The sequence below is a fragment of the Uranotaenia lowii genome, chromosome 2 (genome assembly GCF_029784155.1).
Source record: "Uranotaenia lowii strain MFRU-FL chromosome 2, ASM2978415v1, whole genome shotgun sequence".
NCBI lineage: Eukaryota > Metazoa > Arthropoda > Insecta > Diptera > Culicidae > Uranotaenia > Uranotaenia lowii.
This window is the reverse complement of record NC_073692.1, coordinates 315,114,308-315,133,610: the sequence shown is the minus strand read 5'-3', so window position 1 is coordinate 315,133,610 and position 19,303 is coordinate 315,114,308. Positions and strand designations below refer to the sequence as shown.

The 19,303-nt window shown below is 33.7% G+C and overlaps 1 protein-coding gene across 10 annotated transcripts in view; it reads right to left on the bottom strand.

Moving 5' to 3' along the window:
* Positions 1-19,303, bottom strand: part of LOC129747718 (serine/threonine-protein kinase pakG) — a 287,373-nt gene that overhangs the window by 115,889 nt on the left and 152,181 nt on the right. For 2 of the 10 annotated variants that reach the window (XM_055742050.1, XM_055742051.1), the window contains exon 1: positions 16,233-16,467. The exons of 2 other annotated variants lie outside the window; for them this stretch is intronic. The gene's annotated coding sequence lies outside the window, so the exon portion shown is untranslated. Of the gene's footprint in view, positions 1-16,232; positions 16,493-19,303 lie in introns of those variants that run through there. 6 more of the 10 variants (XM_055742057.1, XM_055742047.1, XM_055742049.1 and 3 more) reach the window with 6 other exon arrangements.

Genomic DNA, 19,303 nt, shown 5'->3' with positions numbered 1-19,303 from the left:
TGAAGCTAAAACTTGAATAGGCACATAATTGAGATTTAAAAACTGATGCATTAATATTTGAATAACTTTTCTCCTATTCTTGCGATAATTAAACTTTATACATCAAATGATTGATAATAAACAGGGCTACATTAACAAGAAAAGATTTTGTGAAAAAAAATTTTTTTGTTCGGATTTACTGTAGATTTTAAACCTTCAACTTGTAAGTAAAATTTCAGCTCAAGTTGGTAGATTATAAATTTTTAAATTTATTCGGTTTGTTTTGAACGGATATCTAAAACAGATCCATTAAACAGCTAATAATATCAACCACCATGCATTCTGAAATTATCATTTAATACCAACAGGGCTTTCTAGAACTCTCACAAGAAAATTTTCAAGAAAATGGCACTTTTTTCACAAAAACTCATTGCGCAGAACAGAAATTAGTTCAATAGATCTCAAATTTGGCAGAAATACTTGAAAATGCATGAGGAACAATCCATATGAGTCCGGTTTTGATCTGCGAAAAAAACCGAAAAGTGAACTAGTCTATTGTGCGGCCCGCAAAGCTTATCTCAAATTATATGATTTTTTTCTACGATAGATTGGACTATCAAAAAATATCAGTCCCTATTAAACAAAAAAAAAATGTATCAATAACTTGATCAAATATGCACGTCACTTGTTTCAGTTGCATTTGCCCTATAATAATCCAGATTGTTCAACTTTTTGTAAGATTTAGCTTTTCATTGATTCTTTTTAAAGGCATAGAGGCAATATTGTTTATTACAAAAACGTAATATAGGAGTTAGTTAAGTCATAATTTTTCGTTTCAAGCAAAGATAAAATTGTATAATGATATGAAACATTTTTGTTCTTGATTAATGACGGAAATACGAAAAATTTTATAATAAAGACTGGGTAATCGATTATAGATTTTTTAACGATATGACTCAGCAAAATTCTGATTTTTCGATAAAAACAATATCCATTCAATATTCTGTGATTCAACCCAAAAAAAGTTTGTAACGGGGAGAACAGCATTTTGGTGCCTATATTTCAAATAACTGATTTTGGCGTCCTGAATTAAAAACATTTCACAGGTTTTGTCTATCAGTTCTAGTTTCGATGATATGGCGCCTGGAAATTTTAAAATTTCATAACTGATAAACCAATAAGCCTATATAAAACCAAAAGCTGATTTTGAATCAATTTTCTATCCTTCATTCAATCTAGGACTCAGATATTGCCAAGATATTCTACAACGTTTTGAAAAAAAAAAATGAATTCTACAATTTATATCAATTTCAAAAATAAGATTAAAACTTTTTCTGACATAATTAAAAAAAAAGTCAATGAATATTGGATTTTAAAGATTATAATTCATTCAATAACTTTTTTGAAGATAGCGGAATGATTTGACTTACGGTTTTAAAAATATCAATGATTCAATTTAGTTTAATTTTTCTTTAAATTTCGTCAAAATTTCCCGTTTTTTGCAGATTTGGAAAAAAATAACAAAAAGAAAACTTTCATAACTATTTTCTTAGAATTCAAAATTACTCTTGGTTTTTGGGAAAGTTGATCATTGAGTCAATAAGTATTTGTATTGAACAGTTTGGTAAAAAAATACACACATTGAATAACTTATTATTTTTTTACCTATTTTTTAAAGATATCTCGAACACTATAGAGCTGACAAAAAAACTAATTATAGATTCAGCTACCCCGAATAAGTCAAAATCAGTTCAGAGATTCTTTGCACCTCGGAAAACGTGAATTTTGCTGTCTTGTGTTATCTGTAATGCTATTTTCAGAAATTTCATGGGCGAATCAGCCAAACATCGATTAAATTGAGTCATTTTACTTGAAAATTAGCAATCCACATTACAAAAGTCATTAATTTTTCATTGTGAAATTGGAAAAAAAATGTTGTTAAAAACGATCAGTTTTCTTTTATCCTTAACAGCAAGGTCAGATTTCTCGCAGTGGAGGATATCCGGACAGTAGGGGTCCGGAAATCAGAACAAATCACTGATCGAAAAAACATGAAATTCCGTAACGATTCGAGGTTGCTGTTGGGCTGATCTGTGAAACGTCACCGTGCTAGGAATCATCGGATATACCGAAAAACAGGTTAAGATTGATCTCTTTTTAGCAATATTTCTCGATTTTTTCTGTTAAGGGGAATGTGGCAGGTTCGATATTTTTGAAACCGGTACTGGACTCTTATGAACGTAAAACTTGGTTGCAGAAATTTATTAGACTACTTTTAATTTGATTTTAAATTCGATTTCGTCTTTGTTTAGAATTTTATGCTTTGGGGTATCATCAGTTTCTATTTTGACGAGTTTTCTTGATAATAAAGGACACAAAACACCTTCATAATATTTACAAATGTTAGTAAGACTGGATCAAATATGAATTTCTTCTTTTGTCAACCCACCACCCTTTCGAAATTTCCAAAAAACCCGAAGGGGAGATTAAATAAAGTTTTAAGTATTTTATGTAAATTTCGAAAAATTTATCAACTATCCAAATGATTATAAGAGCAATATTCAAAATTTTGAAGATGAGAGTTTTATCACCTTTTAGATTCTTGCTTTTCCTCAATTTTTCGATACAAAATTACTTGATTCATAGGTTTTGTGCAATCATATAGTATGCAATTTGTTGCATACAAGCTTTCGTGCGATTTATTCCAATTTATTAGTTCTTTGCATTATTTTTTATTATTCTCCTTCGCGATGTTCCAACTCCAAGGGACAAAAAAAGGATTAGAAATTTGTTCCGGCCTAGCTTAGCTTAGCTTAGCTTGATTGACTACTCACATCCACCTTAAGTCGTTGAACCCGAAATGCCACTTTAAACTATAACTGAAACTGATTTGATACTTTTGTGTTAGACTTTATTACGTCATCATTAATACTTAAACATTTTGGATTCCATAACCGCAGGCGTGGCTAAGTAGAACGAATTCCACATCGCCAATGGTTGCTACTCCGTGATTGACCGAGGCCATCATTTTTGTCCAGAGGTCAAAAGAATCGTGTCTGGGATTGACAGCATATTCTCAATGAACAAAACTGATGCTCTCTCTTTATACATCAATAACGGCGCCGGCCACGTCCTAGTAGTCAATAGATAGAGAGGAAAATAAGAGAAAAGGATGAAAGAAATCAAACTTATGCTTTTGGACCGAGGTCACCTCTGCATCCTAGCGAAACAATTTTGGTGCGGATGTGGGGAAAAGGGATATGATCAGGAAACACTTTTGACATGTGTAAAAATCTTGTTCTCGAAACCTATTTTCCTATTCTTCTAGTGTTTAGTATAAGGATCTTATTTATGAAAAATCCAAAAAAATGTGACTGGCACTATTGTGATAACTAATAAGAAATAATGCAATGATATTTGTTTTTAAAATAAATAGGTGCTTGATTTTTTCATGAGTAATTAAATTCGCTGTTTTTTTTAGTTCTTTGACGTGTAACTAACATATGCCTCATTTAGAATAAAACAATTGCAAGATTTATAATTCGGCTGAACGCTATCTATCCAGAAATCTCAAATTTATCAGAGGTTTAAATTTACATTCTTTCCTAACTCTAATAGTAAGGCTTGTGAACAACAAACTCGAGAGGTTTGATATAATCGAAAGGAATTTTGTGGAATGCATTAGTATTTTAATTTTATGAAACATAGAATTTTAAACAAACATTAAATCTATTTTAACAATTTTTTAAATACAGAAAATTATGTAGCTCTATACAAAAATCTTTCATTCCTCACTATTTTCCCTGATATTCTTAAAAATTCCCAAATCAAGCTTTATTCTTTACTTCAATGAAAAATTTGGTAAACATATCTATGATCAGTCAGATTCTACAATTGTGCTTTAGAGGGAATTTGACCGCGTTAATAAGACTTAGCTATTTGTTTTAAAAAAATGATCATTAAATTTTCTAAAACGCCTCCATTTTGATAGGTATGTATTTCATTCTCAGTTATCAGTGAGAATTTTAAAATCTAAAATTATAGATCATGAAAATGAAATAATGAATTAGGTTAAGTTCTAGAAATATCTTTGATATTAGAATAAAATTGTATTAAAATTCCACGAAAGATTGAACTTTTCAGACAGGAATCAAGCTTCTCATGCCTTTCATTAGTTAAGAGCCTTTCAGTAGTTGAAAAGTAAATAAAATATTCAATACTTAGCTTCAGGTTTGAAAGGTCCCCAAGAGTAACCATTTGTGTTTTGCAGATTTGACCGATGATGTTCCGCTAGACTTACAACCTCCTACATTCCGCTGCTTGATATGCTAGTTAGCTCGCTCTTGTTGACCGTCCGGCTGACTGGCCTGTCACCCATACCGATAGCTCCATTTTAGGTCTTCCAAATCGGCATTTTAACGATGATTAAATTTAATTTTCATAAAAAAAATTCTCTTATGAAACAAACTGAAATTCAGGAGCCTGAAAAACACGTCAGTTTCCTGTCGATGACTACTTAGATCTCCATTAGAAATTTGTTCCGGCCTAATTGATAAACTAAGACAGTTCGTATATTAAGGGCGAACAACAATTACTTACATTTAATATTTTCAAAAACAAACCAAGTTTTACCCTTTAAGAAAATAGTTATAAGATATTTTAGCTTTAGACTTGGTTATTGATGATTATGTGGCAAAATTTCATGTTGAACAAAGCTACCCCGGTAATCATCCCATTTCTATACAATTATGAACTGTACTGTAAATATAGGTATTAGATATTTGTAAATTGCTAGACGCTCAAATCTTAATAATTTTTCTATTATAGTCTGTACTCACAATATTTTACGGTACCTCATATCATCTCAATTTTAGAAAACTGTACAACTTTAAAAATTCAAGCATTAAACTTTGCAAACCTTTCAAACTTAGCAAAACTTTGCAGCAATGAAGTTTGAAGTCTAATAATTACCACAATACGCTTAAAAGCAGGTGTTTGGTTATTATTTCGTAACAATCGGAACCATGAAAATTGCCTTGATAACAATTCAGTTCAGTGGAAAATTTTGCGGAAAACTTATAAATTGGCACAAAAACCATCATCAGCTAATTCCATTCCACAGAAGAAACAAATATGATTTTTTTTTTCATTACAAAATATTCATTTTTCCCATACAAACATAAAAGTTCGAATTTACTCATGTAAACGTTACTCAAAAATTCTGCAAAAAAACATGGATGAGTTTTGAACCAATACGAAGCTTTCTAGACATCAGGGTTTGAGAAATTCAAAAATGACCAAAATTGACTCAGTCTATTGACTATACAAGATGTAGCTTGCAGGCGAAAAAACTCTGGAAAATTGCTGAATGTCAATCTGATATGACGTACAAATTATTATTCGCCGATAAGAAGCCTTTACGGTCAGCATCAGTGAAGCCTCCGATTTACTTCTCTTCTCCTGACTGAAGCAACTTCTCGGCTCAAAAAAACTACAGATGCCGGTAGCTAGCTAGTCAAAGCATAATTTACGATAATGGCTCAGTGTCGAGTTGATTATTAAGTCAATGTACGTACGCAACGCATGCGCACATGAGCGCCCACAGTACCCACGTATGGGTAATCTTTAGACTTTTTGAAATTGATGCTGATGATGCTAATAACAATTCTTAACACCTCGAAGCGATGAAAAACCACCCATCCATCGTTCGTCTCTTTGCGGATGCTGCAAGATATACTGTAGCGGAACTTCTCTTATATTGATTTGTACCCCGATGGATAAATAATAGTTTTATGGTACTTCATGCCACAAAATCCGTGCGATGCGTAATTACCTATATCTTTCGGAAAAGAAGAGGAAAAAAACTAACGGATGCATCATTCCACCGCACAGCCGGCAGCCAAATAAATGCACTTTATCTCGTTTCTACAATGTTTTTTTTTTTCTTACTTCGAGATCATACTCGAACAGACAGACAGCGCATATGGAGCATGATGTTAATGTTGAAGAGCGAAATTAGCACGAATCTTCATGCGCGGTCACGATTTCAAATTGCGGGTGACAACCGCAGGGCTAACAGAACTCGCCCGCCGTGTAGATGATCTTTCTCAAGCTTTTATCGCATGTCGGTCGGCTGTTCTTGCCGAATGAACTCATGATCCTACATATCTACATACATTGCCCTGGAACGGCCCCTTCAGAAGCATTCAAGCGCCTTCACGACATGCACTTAAGCTTTAGCATTCGATTGAGTTGAACGATAGTGCTCGTAATTACTTAATATGCTTGAATTATGATGAACACAGAATATAAAATATCTTTATTGCATTGCAATTGGTATCTTAAACCTAGATTGTTCAATATGTAAAATACTAGGTGATTGAACTCATGTTTGAAAAAAAAAATAAATCACCATCTTAAAATGTCCGTTTGTAATGGTAAAATTCAAATAAAAATGGACAAGCAAATTTTTTTTTGTTGCCGTTACAAATAAACAATTTACAAAAAAAAAAGGAAATTTTTTGACAATATTTAGATGATTTTATGTTCCAAATACTGACACAATTTTTGTCCATATTTATAGCATGGCAAAATTTTCAAAATTAGCTAAAAGTGACAAAATTTCTACCATTTTTTCCCAACACCAGTGAAGTTGCTCTTACAAAGAAGGGAAATGTGAAGATATCCCCAATTGATAAGTTAAAGGCAAAAAACTACTGAATCAAAGCAATCCAAAAATTCCTTTTAATGCAACCACTCATCTGACATCAAGTAAACAAAAGGTGATAAAACTCCCATCTTCCAAAATTTGTTTTTTTGCTTTTGTAATCTTTCGGATATTTAATAAATTTTCTGAAACTTCCATAAAACACATTAAATTTTATTCATCTCCCCCCCCCCTTCGGGTTTTTTGGAAATTTCGGAGGGGGGGAGGGGTGGTGTTGACAAAAGAAGGAATTGATATTTGCTCAAGCATTATTCATTTGAAAATATTTCCTGAATTTTTATTTTACACCGGAGGACATTTGGTTTGAATTCGACCAGACTAGGCTAAACGCCATCAGCATTTTTCTAGAGAAACTTCAGTTGAATATACAAATCAAACCTTCAAGAAACAATGAGTAATTTTTAATCCAAGAAACTATTTCCATCAGTCATACACTATTTCAGTCTTGTAAATGAAATTTAAATTCTCTTGTTTCAAAATTTTCTCATGGCGATGGCTCTAAGTTCGAACTGGCCAAACCTTATATTCGTTAAAAAGGTCAACAAAGGCCCAAAATGTTGAATTCTAACCTAATTTAGAAGATAAGCCCCAAATCTCGTAACTATACTAGGTATTTATTGAAAGTTTATTCATTTTTAGAATGAAGTTCTTTTTTTTCTATTTTAAGAGGAGAAATCACCGTGAATTTGTTTTATGAAATGAATTTGCGGCTTTATCGGTGAGGGTTAAAGAGTTGAAATGAAAGACGGATAGAAGATCAGAAGAAAATTCTAAGGTGGTGAAAAGAGCGGAGAGCATTTGAAATAGAAGCTTGACCACATGCTAAATTCTTTGTCCCGCATCAATTAACTGTATTGTATTTTTTTCGGAATCGTTTTTCAATTTAAATATTCAACGATTCAGGAAATCTCTCTAAAGAAATCTTGTTAGATTACCCGGATTTACCCGGACTTGCCCGGATATTTGAAACAAAATTTTGGAAAGATTCGGTCCAGCCCGGTTACCGGTATTTCGTTAAAAAGCCCGGATATTGCCCGGATTTATTCACTTTATTTGCCAAACCAAACCAAATCTCGAATTGAGTTATTATAATCTTTTATTTTGCGTCCAAAAACAAATTTTCCAGAGAAAGTTTCATAAAAATAATCATGAACGATTTTCTGGAAACCTTAAATACGATTTAATATTTGTTGAAGTATTTCGATGAAAAATATCGATTCAAAAGTTTTTTCTCGATTTCTGTTGAATAATTTCTAGGTTTTGACCAATCTTGAAAGAATTTCCGGACTTTGGTTGAAAATTTTGATAACAAACGCCCGGATTTCCAGGTTTTTAGATAAAATAGCCAGGATTTGCTCGGCCCGGATACGTACCGGAAAAATTCTGACAACCTTACCTAAAATCCACGACGAATCCCTGATGTCATTTCATAAGCAAATATCGACCCATTATCGAAGTTCCAGTTTCTAATGCAATTTCAATTACACATGGATAACTTGTAATTTCAATTATATGCATAATTTGTTGATGTTCGGAATTATGGCTACGACATTCTATTACATAAACATAATAGAAGATGCAAGTCAAACGAGAGTTGACATATTAACATAACCCTTATAACACCAAACGTTAAATCGTTGTTGCGATATTTATGCATTACTTTGTTCATGTCATGAGACCTATATTTAAAAACTAAAAAAAATGCATTTATATTCGCCTTTCTCTGTACACAACATTCCTTCTTGGATTTTGTAAATATCACTTCTACTTTCGTTTTTATTTGATTTATTGTAAACTTCCGCAAATGCGGCGATTTGACAAGGTATTAAAAGGGTTAAAGACCGTTAAAAAATTCAAACCGAAAAATATTATATTTACACCAGCTATTTCTCGGAAACAATTGGAAACTGAAGTCTACAATTTTATTATTTTTGTGTTGCTCAAAGTTTCGAGTCTAATTTTTCAGAACACGATTTGGGTGTCAGTTTCAAAATTTTTCAGTTATCTTGGAACAATCGATTTACTTAAATATATGTGCAGAGCAACTGAGCCAACAAATCCCGATTTCTAGGAGGGATTCCCGTCTTTTTCTCGCATTCTCCCTATGGATTTTAAATCCCGATTTTTTCCCGCATTTCACGACTTTCCAGAATGAGTAACCACCCTGTTTGAGCTATGATATTTCAAAAAATGTTTTTAAATCCGGTTTCTTAACTCTTAACAAGGCCGTTCGAACGGGGGGAGGGGGGAGGGGAAGCTTTTAGGGGTTTAGCCCCTTCCCCTTGGAGATTTTTTCCAAGTAAAATTTCCAGTTCGAGAAATGAATTTACCGCAGTAACATGAAATTACTCCATCCAAAAATGTGTTTAAAAATAAGTGTTAAAAACATGTCGGAAAATTGGCTCGGTATTTAGTCCACCTTAGTCACTCTAGGCCTAAGACATTTCATTCTACGACACTATATAACGTTCACGAATTGAATCTAATTTTAAAAAGTCAATTTCGATTCACAATTTAATAAAACTTCGGTATTGGAACTCAAATCTTGACACACAAAAACACTACCTCGTCGAAATTGTTTTTTGCATGTAAAAAGTAAACGTTGTGGTTTTATTCGAATTTTGTTTTACGCATTTGGTTTCTGGTGTTTCGAAAATATTGACTTGAAACTTCTAGTTCAGAATAAGTATTATTATTTTTGATCATTTATTTATAAACTATTATGTATTTCGTATTTTGAAAATCTAAAGATGCCAAAATGTGACAAATTACGTCAACTTTCCAATCTTCTTTTTAAAATTTTTCTACTGCAACAGGAACAGCTTTGGCGGTTGATTGATTGAAAAGTACGGGTTTTTAAACAACTTTTTTTACATTTTTTGTGGCCATGATCTTAAAAAAAATGTGAGAAAAATGTTCCATATGCGCAACATATAGCTCTCTCTCAGCCTCTCTTGAGCCTTTTTCCTGAAGCATGTTTTTTCATAAAAAATTTTTAAACTTCAAATAACTTTGAAATAATTGATTGTAGCTGAAAATTGTCTGAGAAGCATATTTGAGTCACGTTATAAACTGTTCAAAACTATAAATTTTGTAGAGAAACAAGAGAGTTTAAGCGAAAATGGTGTTTGCCGTCATTTGACGGCTCACGGTATGAATAGGTATACCACATGCGTTATTCGAAAACCACAACACTTAGAAAAAAAAATTAAAATGCAAAAATACTTGCATTTTAAAAATAAAAATAGTCCTGTCTTTAAATTTGCGAAAAAAAAAAATTACATAAGGCGTAATCATCATTTAAAGTTCCAAAACCGTCATTTGGCCGCCTCCGGTATTAAAATCACGGTGTCGGTGTTTAAAAATTAAAAAAATTTAAAAAAAATCAACATCTCTGAAAATAGATTACAAACTAGAGATGTACCGAATAGTGGTATTCGGCAAACAGCTGAATACCGAATTTCGACGTTTTCAACTATTCGGCAAAACGAATATTCGGCCGAATATTCGGTCAAATATTCTATTGAGTTTTCAATGAAAAATACTTAAGCGATTATTTCAATGCTTTCTATTTCTTCCATATTATCGCCCCTCATGATTTTAGTCGATTATTTTCAACCAGATGATATTATCGGATGATGATATTTTTAAGTAGGAGTCTTTCTGATTTTTAAAATATGACCAATAATTGAAAAGATATCAGATGACTAGTCGCTTCTAGAGCGACAAAACATGTCGAAATAGGTGCCAAGCTATTTGAAATTGCTTCTTTGATATTAAATTAGATAAACAGTTATTGAAAAGAAAGATGTTCTTTAACCTTAACCTTTCATTTCATGATTTTTTATTTTTCGTTAAAAATAAAATCAAACAGTTGCAAATGATGGGTACATCAAGAAAAAAAATTTAGAAAAAATACGATTTTTCACTACATTCATTAATAGTTGCAAATTTGTTACTTTATGAAACGAAGGGTTAAGCATAACATACTTTCAACCACACCTCACCACTCGGTCAGGCATTCTGGACGATTTTTGAAAAAAAAAAATTAAAAAAGGGCAAATATATGTTTATTTTGAATATTTTGGAAAATCGTTACTGAACACAAAATCTTTAAACTTTATAAGAGAAATTTGAGTTTTTTATTTGATTTAACAAATAATCTAAATAAACCCGAGCCAAATTCGGGAAGCTTTAAACAATATCTGGACATCCCGGCCAGATTTGACTTATCTGGAATCTTTACTGGATTTATGGGTAAGCAATCATATATCCAGAAAATCTGGAAAAAACTATAATCAAAGTATAAAGCGATACTTGTCAGTATTATTCTGTACGATCTACTGTGAAAGATACTCGGATACATCTTAGACGTTTTGCTGAAACAAGTTTTTTATCATTGTGTAGCTGTTGTGTAGTAATGTGGTAATACTTTTGGATATTTTATAAATTATCCAAAAACATTTGCAAAATTTTACAAGTCTGTAGAAGATATTCGGCCTATTCGGCCGAATACTTAGCTCAACTATTCGGTTAGCCGAATATTCGGCTTAACGGTTTTTTGGCGGTATTCGGCGCCGAATATTCGGCCGACCGAATATTCGGTACATCTCTATTACAAACACAACAAGAAAAGATTATCTACTATTGGCGATTTGAACAGTAGAAAATCGTTTCTTAAAAAAAAGCTATCTGAGAAGTTCAGATTTTTTTAATTAAAATTTTGCGTTCAAAATACGCGCTTTTCTATTAAAATTAAAGACAGATAACTATTTATAAAAAAAAGTTTGATTCAAGTTTCCAAGCTTAAATATATTCAGATACCTTTAAGAATGAGCCAAAACAAAAAAAATAATCAATAATTCATTCAATAATTCAAAATTGAAATTTGGAAGTGCCTTTCATAATAAACGATTACATTTTACTTAAAATTACCATACAAACTTGTGTCAAGACAATACAAGTTATTTTTAAAAGCTTTGAAAATGAAATTTTTTTCACTAATTTTATTTAAATGGAAGACAACATTTTATTATAACTTCCTCAAAATAATTTGAAGATTTTTTTTTTTAAATTGTGCATTTGTCGGGCGTATTCACTCTATGATGTAGATAATTTTAAGAGATGCCTTCTTTTCCGAAAAATAGTAAAACAATTTTAATGATGCACGAAAAGCATCAGAGAATTAGTTGTCTTTTTTACGTAACCGTAAATCTCATTGATGAACCAAATAGAGAAATTCAACCTTTGATAGAAAAACTCAAATTTGAAAATTTATATTCTTATCTCTATTGTTCAAAAGATTTAAAAATTGTGTTTTTTCATAGATTGAGCGAGATTGATTCTCTTTTTAAAGGGCCGTCGATCTTTGTCTGAAATCGAGAATCCAATAATCGATCCAATAATCAAATCATAGACTTTCTTGCACCTACATACATAGCTTCCCTCCTCTTAATAAAAAAAATTACAACAACTAAAAACGGTCATTTTGACCGGATTTTTTTTTAGAGTGGTTCATAAATTTCCTGAGATACGAAAATTATTTCCTAACTGTGATAAGATAGACGCCTACATTATTCTACAATATTGTAGAACATAATAATTCATGATATTCTATGGAACACACTAAACATCTATCTCTTAAACTGAAAGTTTTATGACAACTTGTTTTCATGTACATTTGTTCTTTAAGAACTCAGAAACTATTGGACCGGTTGATGTGAAACTCGGCATGGAGTAGTCAAAGGGAAGGAGGTTCTCATCCAATCTATATATATAAAAATGAATGTTTGTCTGTCTGTCTGTTCCCTATAGACTCGGAAACTACTGAACCGATCATCGTCAAAATTGGCATCTGAGGGTTTTTGTGGCCGGGGATGGTTTCTGTAATAGTCAAATCTCCATCCGACTTAAGGAAGGGGGGGCTTCCATACAAAATTTGTAGTTTTTCGGAACAAATTAAAGTCATGACATCCATTTTCTCGAGATTTTTTCTTCCTTTGGGCGGTTTGTTTTTCGTTTCCAAGGTCGAGGCGTCGCGAGCCAAAGGAAAGTAACCCAGGCATAGCATACTGATCAGTAGGAATATTTTGGCGCGTATTTCTCAACCAAGCATATTTTCTTTGAGGGGTTTGTTTTTCGTCTCCATGGGCGAACAAACGTCGTCGCAAGAGGATAGTAACCAAAGCACACTGTTCATTGATTGCTGGAAAATTTAACAATAAGGCGCCTGTTTCTCAAACACGTGGGGGCGATATGCAACCTAGATGTGTTTTTTTCTTGCTTATTTGATTTGTACACAGCACGTGGTAATAAATGGCGCCTAGATGTGACACGGATTGGTATTTTATCAATCGAATCAAAACCAATTGAAAGATTTGCCAAAATGCTTCAATATTTAGTTTGTGTTAATGTAGGCAGCATTCGACTTTTCATTCAAGGAACATTAGAACATGTTCAAACGTTCAACTTTTTCTGTTAAAAAAAAATTAAAATTTATGTTTTCTTCTAGAAATTGTTACTTCGGCCCAAATACACAACTGAAACGAATTTAGAAATGAAAATGGGAGCTTTTTATTTTAAATAATTCTGAAAAAAACCATCGTTCTTTTTGCTTACATACCAATTCAAGTACGTACTTAACATGAAAAGTGTTTTTGTGTTACATGGCTGCATGAAAGAGACTATTGATCCGCTTCGTTTTTGAAAAGTGAGACTTTAGTTAGAACTGATATTCAACTGGACGCAAAATTTTTAAAAGAAATTTTTAGTTTACCCTTAAAGTGTTAAAAACAATATTCCCTTCTGTCAACTTACACGGTGGGGCAAGGGCAAACGTCGAACTTTTAAGAAATTCATTTTCAAAATGATTCAATATGTTGGAAAGACCAGAAGGGGTATTCCGAATGTTGAAAGTGCAGCGGATATTGAACAGCATTCGTTAAAAGTGGAGTAACCAACATAAATTTATATTGCAGGAATACTGCAGATCGATCAGTGAAACTTGATAGAACAAAAAACAGGAATTCGTATTAAATCCATTTTAAAGCCATTACTCTGACGCATCTGTAAATAAGCTTTGCATTGACACTTGCCCCAATATACGAGACAAATGTAAACTCAGAAATTTGTTTTTGCCAACATTTTTGAATATTTGACTTTCAAAGAGAAAATAAAAAAAAACGTTGAGAACTTATTTAGTGATGCAACTGGTATTTTTTTTAAATATTTATATGTTTACCGTAGTAAGTTTATTTAAAAAAAAAAGAAATTTGCACTGTATTTAAAACATAACAAATTTAATATCTTTTTCAATACCATGATAAGTGCTGTTTGGGTATCGAGCCGGTTAAATTTGCCTACCTTCTTCAAGCAGTGGGGGACAAAATTGAAAAAGATGGGAGAGCTCCCATGTAAATTTAAGATAAAGAGCTTTTCAAAGAAGGGACCATATTTAAAAAGGTTTTTTTGGGTACAGAGTACAAATTTCAGATCTTGAAAAAAGAGTTTAGAGATCAAGTTTCAGTAAATAATATATACCATCTTTGAATTGCAATTATGAACTGCAGCTGCAGCTCTAAATTCAAAGTTGTTGGTTCTGAAGTATGATGAGGTTTGATTTAAAAAAATGCTCTCTAAAATCTAAATTTGAATGAATTTTTAAAAATTACATTTATTTCCGGAAGGTGTAGCAAAGCACAACGGGTCAGCTAGTATAAAAATAAAACACGAGACAATCTTTATCAGGAAATACACAGGATGTTTGGAATCGAATAACAAGCAAACAATATGCGATTATTTAACTTTATTAAATGGTCGAGGTGCTTCACAAAACAATTTATTTTTGATTAAATTTAAAAATTATTCGAGAAAATGCACTGGATCAACTTCTACAAATTTTTATTCTTCAAGGAGCCGTAAGTGTTCTTTTTACAATTTAAATTTCAATTAAAACATAGTTTTATGGTTAGATTCATACCATTTGAGTTATGCTTCTGAATGTAGATCATTCGTTACAAGCGAAAAAATTAAATTTATCGTCCGGTCCGGTCCGCATTATTAACAAATTAAAACATTCAGATATTAAAAATATTTTCCAAATGTATTATATATGTAGTTATTTTGCTTGATTATGAACAAAGTTCTAGAACTTTTTCCGCAGTTTCAAATTTTGATTGCAAGACATATCTGAGGAATCAAAGCACCCTAACATATCCCAGGTTCATCTAAAACCGGTATTGATTTTCCGATTGTACAATTCCTTAAATTTTTTTTCATTAGGTTTCCACCAAACGATGACTTAAGAAAATATCTGATCAGGATCTGAACACTTGATTCCTTAAGTCATTTTCCAAGCTCCATAACACAACACTACTCATTTATGAAAGGGTCACACCGTTAAAACTGACTTCAAATTGATCCATCAATTCCGAAGCCATCGACTACCCACCTTAAATCACTTTATTAGGCACGACCCCTTCTGGTTACTATCTCACAGCAACATAGGGGCAGCTGTCACTGGCAGAAACTCTAATCAATCATCCTTCTCTTGATCAAACGATGCACGTCTTTCAGACCTCAATCCTGCACTGGTGCGGTGCGCCTCTGTTTTTAGATTTGAAATTGCTCGAACCCGCTACTATCTAACCTCCGAATGTTCCCATTGAGAGCAGATTGATCGGCGCACGCTGCCCATTTACATCTTTCTTCGGCGTGAACCGGCTTAAATTAATTGAAACTCGGATAAAAAAGGAAACCAAAACGAAACCAACCAAAATCACTAGAAGAGGGTTTTTTCCTAACTATAGCCAAATCTCGAAACTAGAACTATTCCATCTGTTCCAATAATAGTTTGGTAGTCGTTTGATCCAGATTTGGCAAACGCGAACCACAAACAGTACAGAAATGCCACTTTGTTCCGCATCAACCAACAACCTTCTGTAATAGCGCACCGTTCTTGGTATTTTTCTTTTCTCTAATAACTATTCAAACACCACACCGGGGAGGAAAAAACTGTTAGCCGTAGGCCGGCTTTGCCATTTTTGTCAGCTTGATCCACATCATTCATGCTGGCTTGACTTTTGGACATGTGGCCGCAGCAGCTCACTTGTTTGGTTCAGAAACCATCATCAAAACATGCACTCTAAACACATATTTTGCTACTAGGGCATCATATATCACACAGGTTTTTATGTGCACACACATGCGCACACACAACTAGACTGGTTCCAAGATCTCGTTTGAGGCGTCGTCACGGATCGTGAAGTAAGTTAGAACCTAAAACGGGAAAGAATCAACGGGACCATTTCAACCGTATCCCATTACGGTTCCAACCAAAGTCACACTTTGCGCGAGAATTGTGTGTGCGCCACAACTTTTCCGCGGCCCAGAATTAGCAGCTGTCCGATGATGAGGAAAAAACGGACACCTAAAACCCTTAGAGAACTGCACAAAGTCAACCCACTAAGAGATCTAATCTTAGCCGATAGTTTTCGCCAAAGCACTACAGAGGAGAAAAAAAACTAACCATTCGATGTCTTCACACACTTTTCACAACCATCGTCGTTGGATTGGGTTCTAAATCTTTAGTCCTAGGAGCACTAAATTAGAAAAATACCCTTGCTATCGGTCCGCGAAATGCGGTGTCGTTTTACGCGAAAACCTTCATTCGAAGGGCCAAGCAGCGAGTCTGCCCCGAGTGATCTTGACGGTGTTGAAGTCGCGAGATTACTAAAGCCGGCCACTCTCAAGCAGCCCAATCGGCCGTTCGTTGTAAGTAGAAGGAAGAGGAGGCACGTCAACTCGAATCAAACTCAACTCAACTCAACTGCTGCTCCACTCGAATTCGACTCAACTTCGACGCCTCATCAACAGACGTGCTCTTGCGGGGATTGCTCTTGCGTTGATGGTTTGGTGTTGGTCCGGCCGGCTGCTAAAGAAGAGTGAAATCATTGGCTGACGAATGTGACCCGATCAGTGGAGAGGGACAAAATTGTTTCAAGTTTAGAAGCTGTGAAGGGATTGCCTCATAGTAAAACAAATAGAAGATTATTGAACTCATTTATGTGTCGAAAGGGCCTTCTCCAGAGAATTCTGCAAAATACGCACAATTCCTATTATCAAATCTTTCTATTCAATAAGCTTGCTACTCAGCGATGCCACATATACCGAGTTATTGGTATTTACACCGATTTTTGATCAAATTTTCGATCTGTATATACCGATTTTTGGCAAACATATTTACATAAAGGTAGGGAATTTGGTCCATTTGGATCATGAATTATGAGTCTTAGATCTACCTTCATGGGTGACTATCGAATCAGTTCTGACGATGTCTGTGTATTTTTGTATGAGTGTCAATTTTTGTACCCTTTGTTCTCGGCGTTTTAGCGAAACAGGGCTGAACAGTTCAAATGATTTTTATCTTAGTATCTAAACTGAATTTATTCCTCTCTTTAATCTATAAAAGAACAGGAAAAAAAACAAAATAGTTTAAAATTTCGTTTTTTTATAGTCAATATCCTAAAAATGATCACTCCGAAATAAGTATCCATCTAGCTTGCTAGCAACATCCAGCCATCACTAACCAAAATGCTATAAAATATGACGTCAAGTTTGAAATGACGTCATAGACACGATACGCGATGGGTGCGCTCGCATTAGCCTTCAACAAAATTGACAAAAATGACAAAACTTTAACCATTACATATTGTTTGGTTCCCAGTTCGGTTTTCAGTTGGAACGGTTTCAAAAATTTGAGCCGAAGCTTCATACCATGATATTTATAAACACCCGGATACAAGCTGAAATTAGAGAAGTCAAACATAGGAACAGGATGCTCACATCGTATGCTACAATAGCGATTGTAAGTTCCATTTTTCACCTAACGCTATAGATGGCTCTGAGAAGGGCAAAACGACAAGGCGACGCGGACAATGCACAGCATCTCATATTCTATCGGGAAACTTTTTCTTGATCACGAACAACAGGAGAGAATATCATTCGTAGAAGCAAATCGATACAAACCAGAGAACTGCTACTCATCCGTCTCAAGCTGCGCGCCGTACTATCGTGGTTCGCATCGAAAAATCTGTCCAGTAAGTACGGTAGTTGATGTTGCCAAGCGAGCATTCTTCGATAATGCTCAAGAACCAAGCATGACTCTCTCAATAATAAAATTTTAAATTGGTTCACAGTGTAGTAAATTGCATGATATGTATCCAAAATGACAAGAATTAAGGTAAACCGGGGCAAGTGCAAACGATCAACTTTCCTCTGTTACAAAAAAATTAAAAAATATTTCTTCTTCTAGAAGTTGTTGTTGTTGTCCAAACCAACAATCTGACATAGATAAACTGAACTTTTTTTCAATTATTCACTAAAAACACGGCACTGTTTGATTACACACGAATTCAAGTACGTGCTAGACATGAAAAGTGTGTTTTTGTTTTGCTTTTTTGGCTACAAAAAAGGGCATTCAAATCCGATTTTTCGTCGAAAGGTGAGTGTTTGGGACTGATATTCAGATGAAAGCAGAAAACTTATGATAAATTTTCAGTAGACCCTAAAAATTGTGAAAATAATATTCACTCCTGTCAACCCACACTGCGGGGCAAGTGCAAACGACACTACCGGGGTAAGTGCAAACGCACCTTTAAGCCATGTAACATCAGACATTAAAAAAAAATCATCTCAAAAATGGTTCAGCATTATATTAGAGTGGTCAGAAAGGGTATCCAAAGTGTTGTATCTGAAGCGGATATTCAAAATTCCGTAATGCCTTGGCAAATGAAGGTCTTTTGCTTCAAATAACAGTCAGCAAAACTGAAGTTCCAAAAAGTAATTAATATAGCAGAAAAACAGCAAATACATAAAAAAAAAAGTTGATAAAACATACCGGAACATGTATTAAATTCGTTTAAGTAACGATACACTGACGCATCTTTGAATAAGTTTGGAAAAAGCATTGCGTTTGCACTTGCCCCCATAAACGGGGCAATTTTTCACAAAAGTGCCGTTATTTTTTACCAACATTTTTTAATTTTTCACTTTCTACGGGAATTTGTTGAGAACCATTTTAATGATGCAACGAACGATAATTGATAATTTTTGAAGATTTACATATTTTTCTAGGACATGTGAAAGTTGAACCACTGATCATACTGACAGGACACTTAGAACAAAAATTCGATCATTTTCTGGCTAATTTTTTTCGTCAAATTTAGCTGGTTCGCAATACCGACGGCAGGTGGCGAACCTATAATTTTTCCGGTAGAAATGCCCTGTAGGAAAAATGTACCTGTTTTGCACGATTTTATCGTCTGAATTGCCTGTTTTTTTGCGAAAGTCGGGTGGCACTTTCTAACTGGGATAGCATTTCTTCAAATCGATCGACGCGCACTCTGGAATCGATATTGCGTACTATCGATTCCAGAGTGCGTAAATTATCCAAAAAGCGAAATCGACTGTCCAGTCAGTATGGTCAGTGGTTGAACTATGGTGAAAACCGTTTGCACTTGCCCCGGTGTACCTTATATAAAAAAAAAACAAAATTGAAAAAAAATTAACAATTCTCAAAACTGACAGCTTGCTAGAACA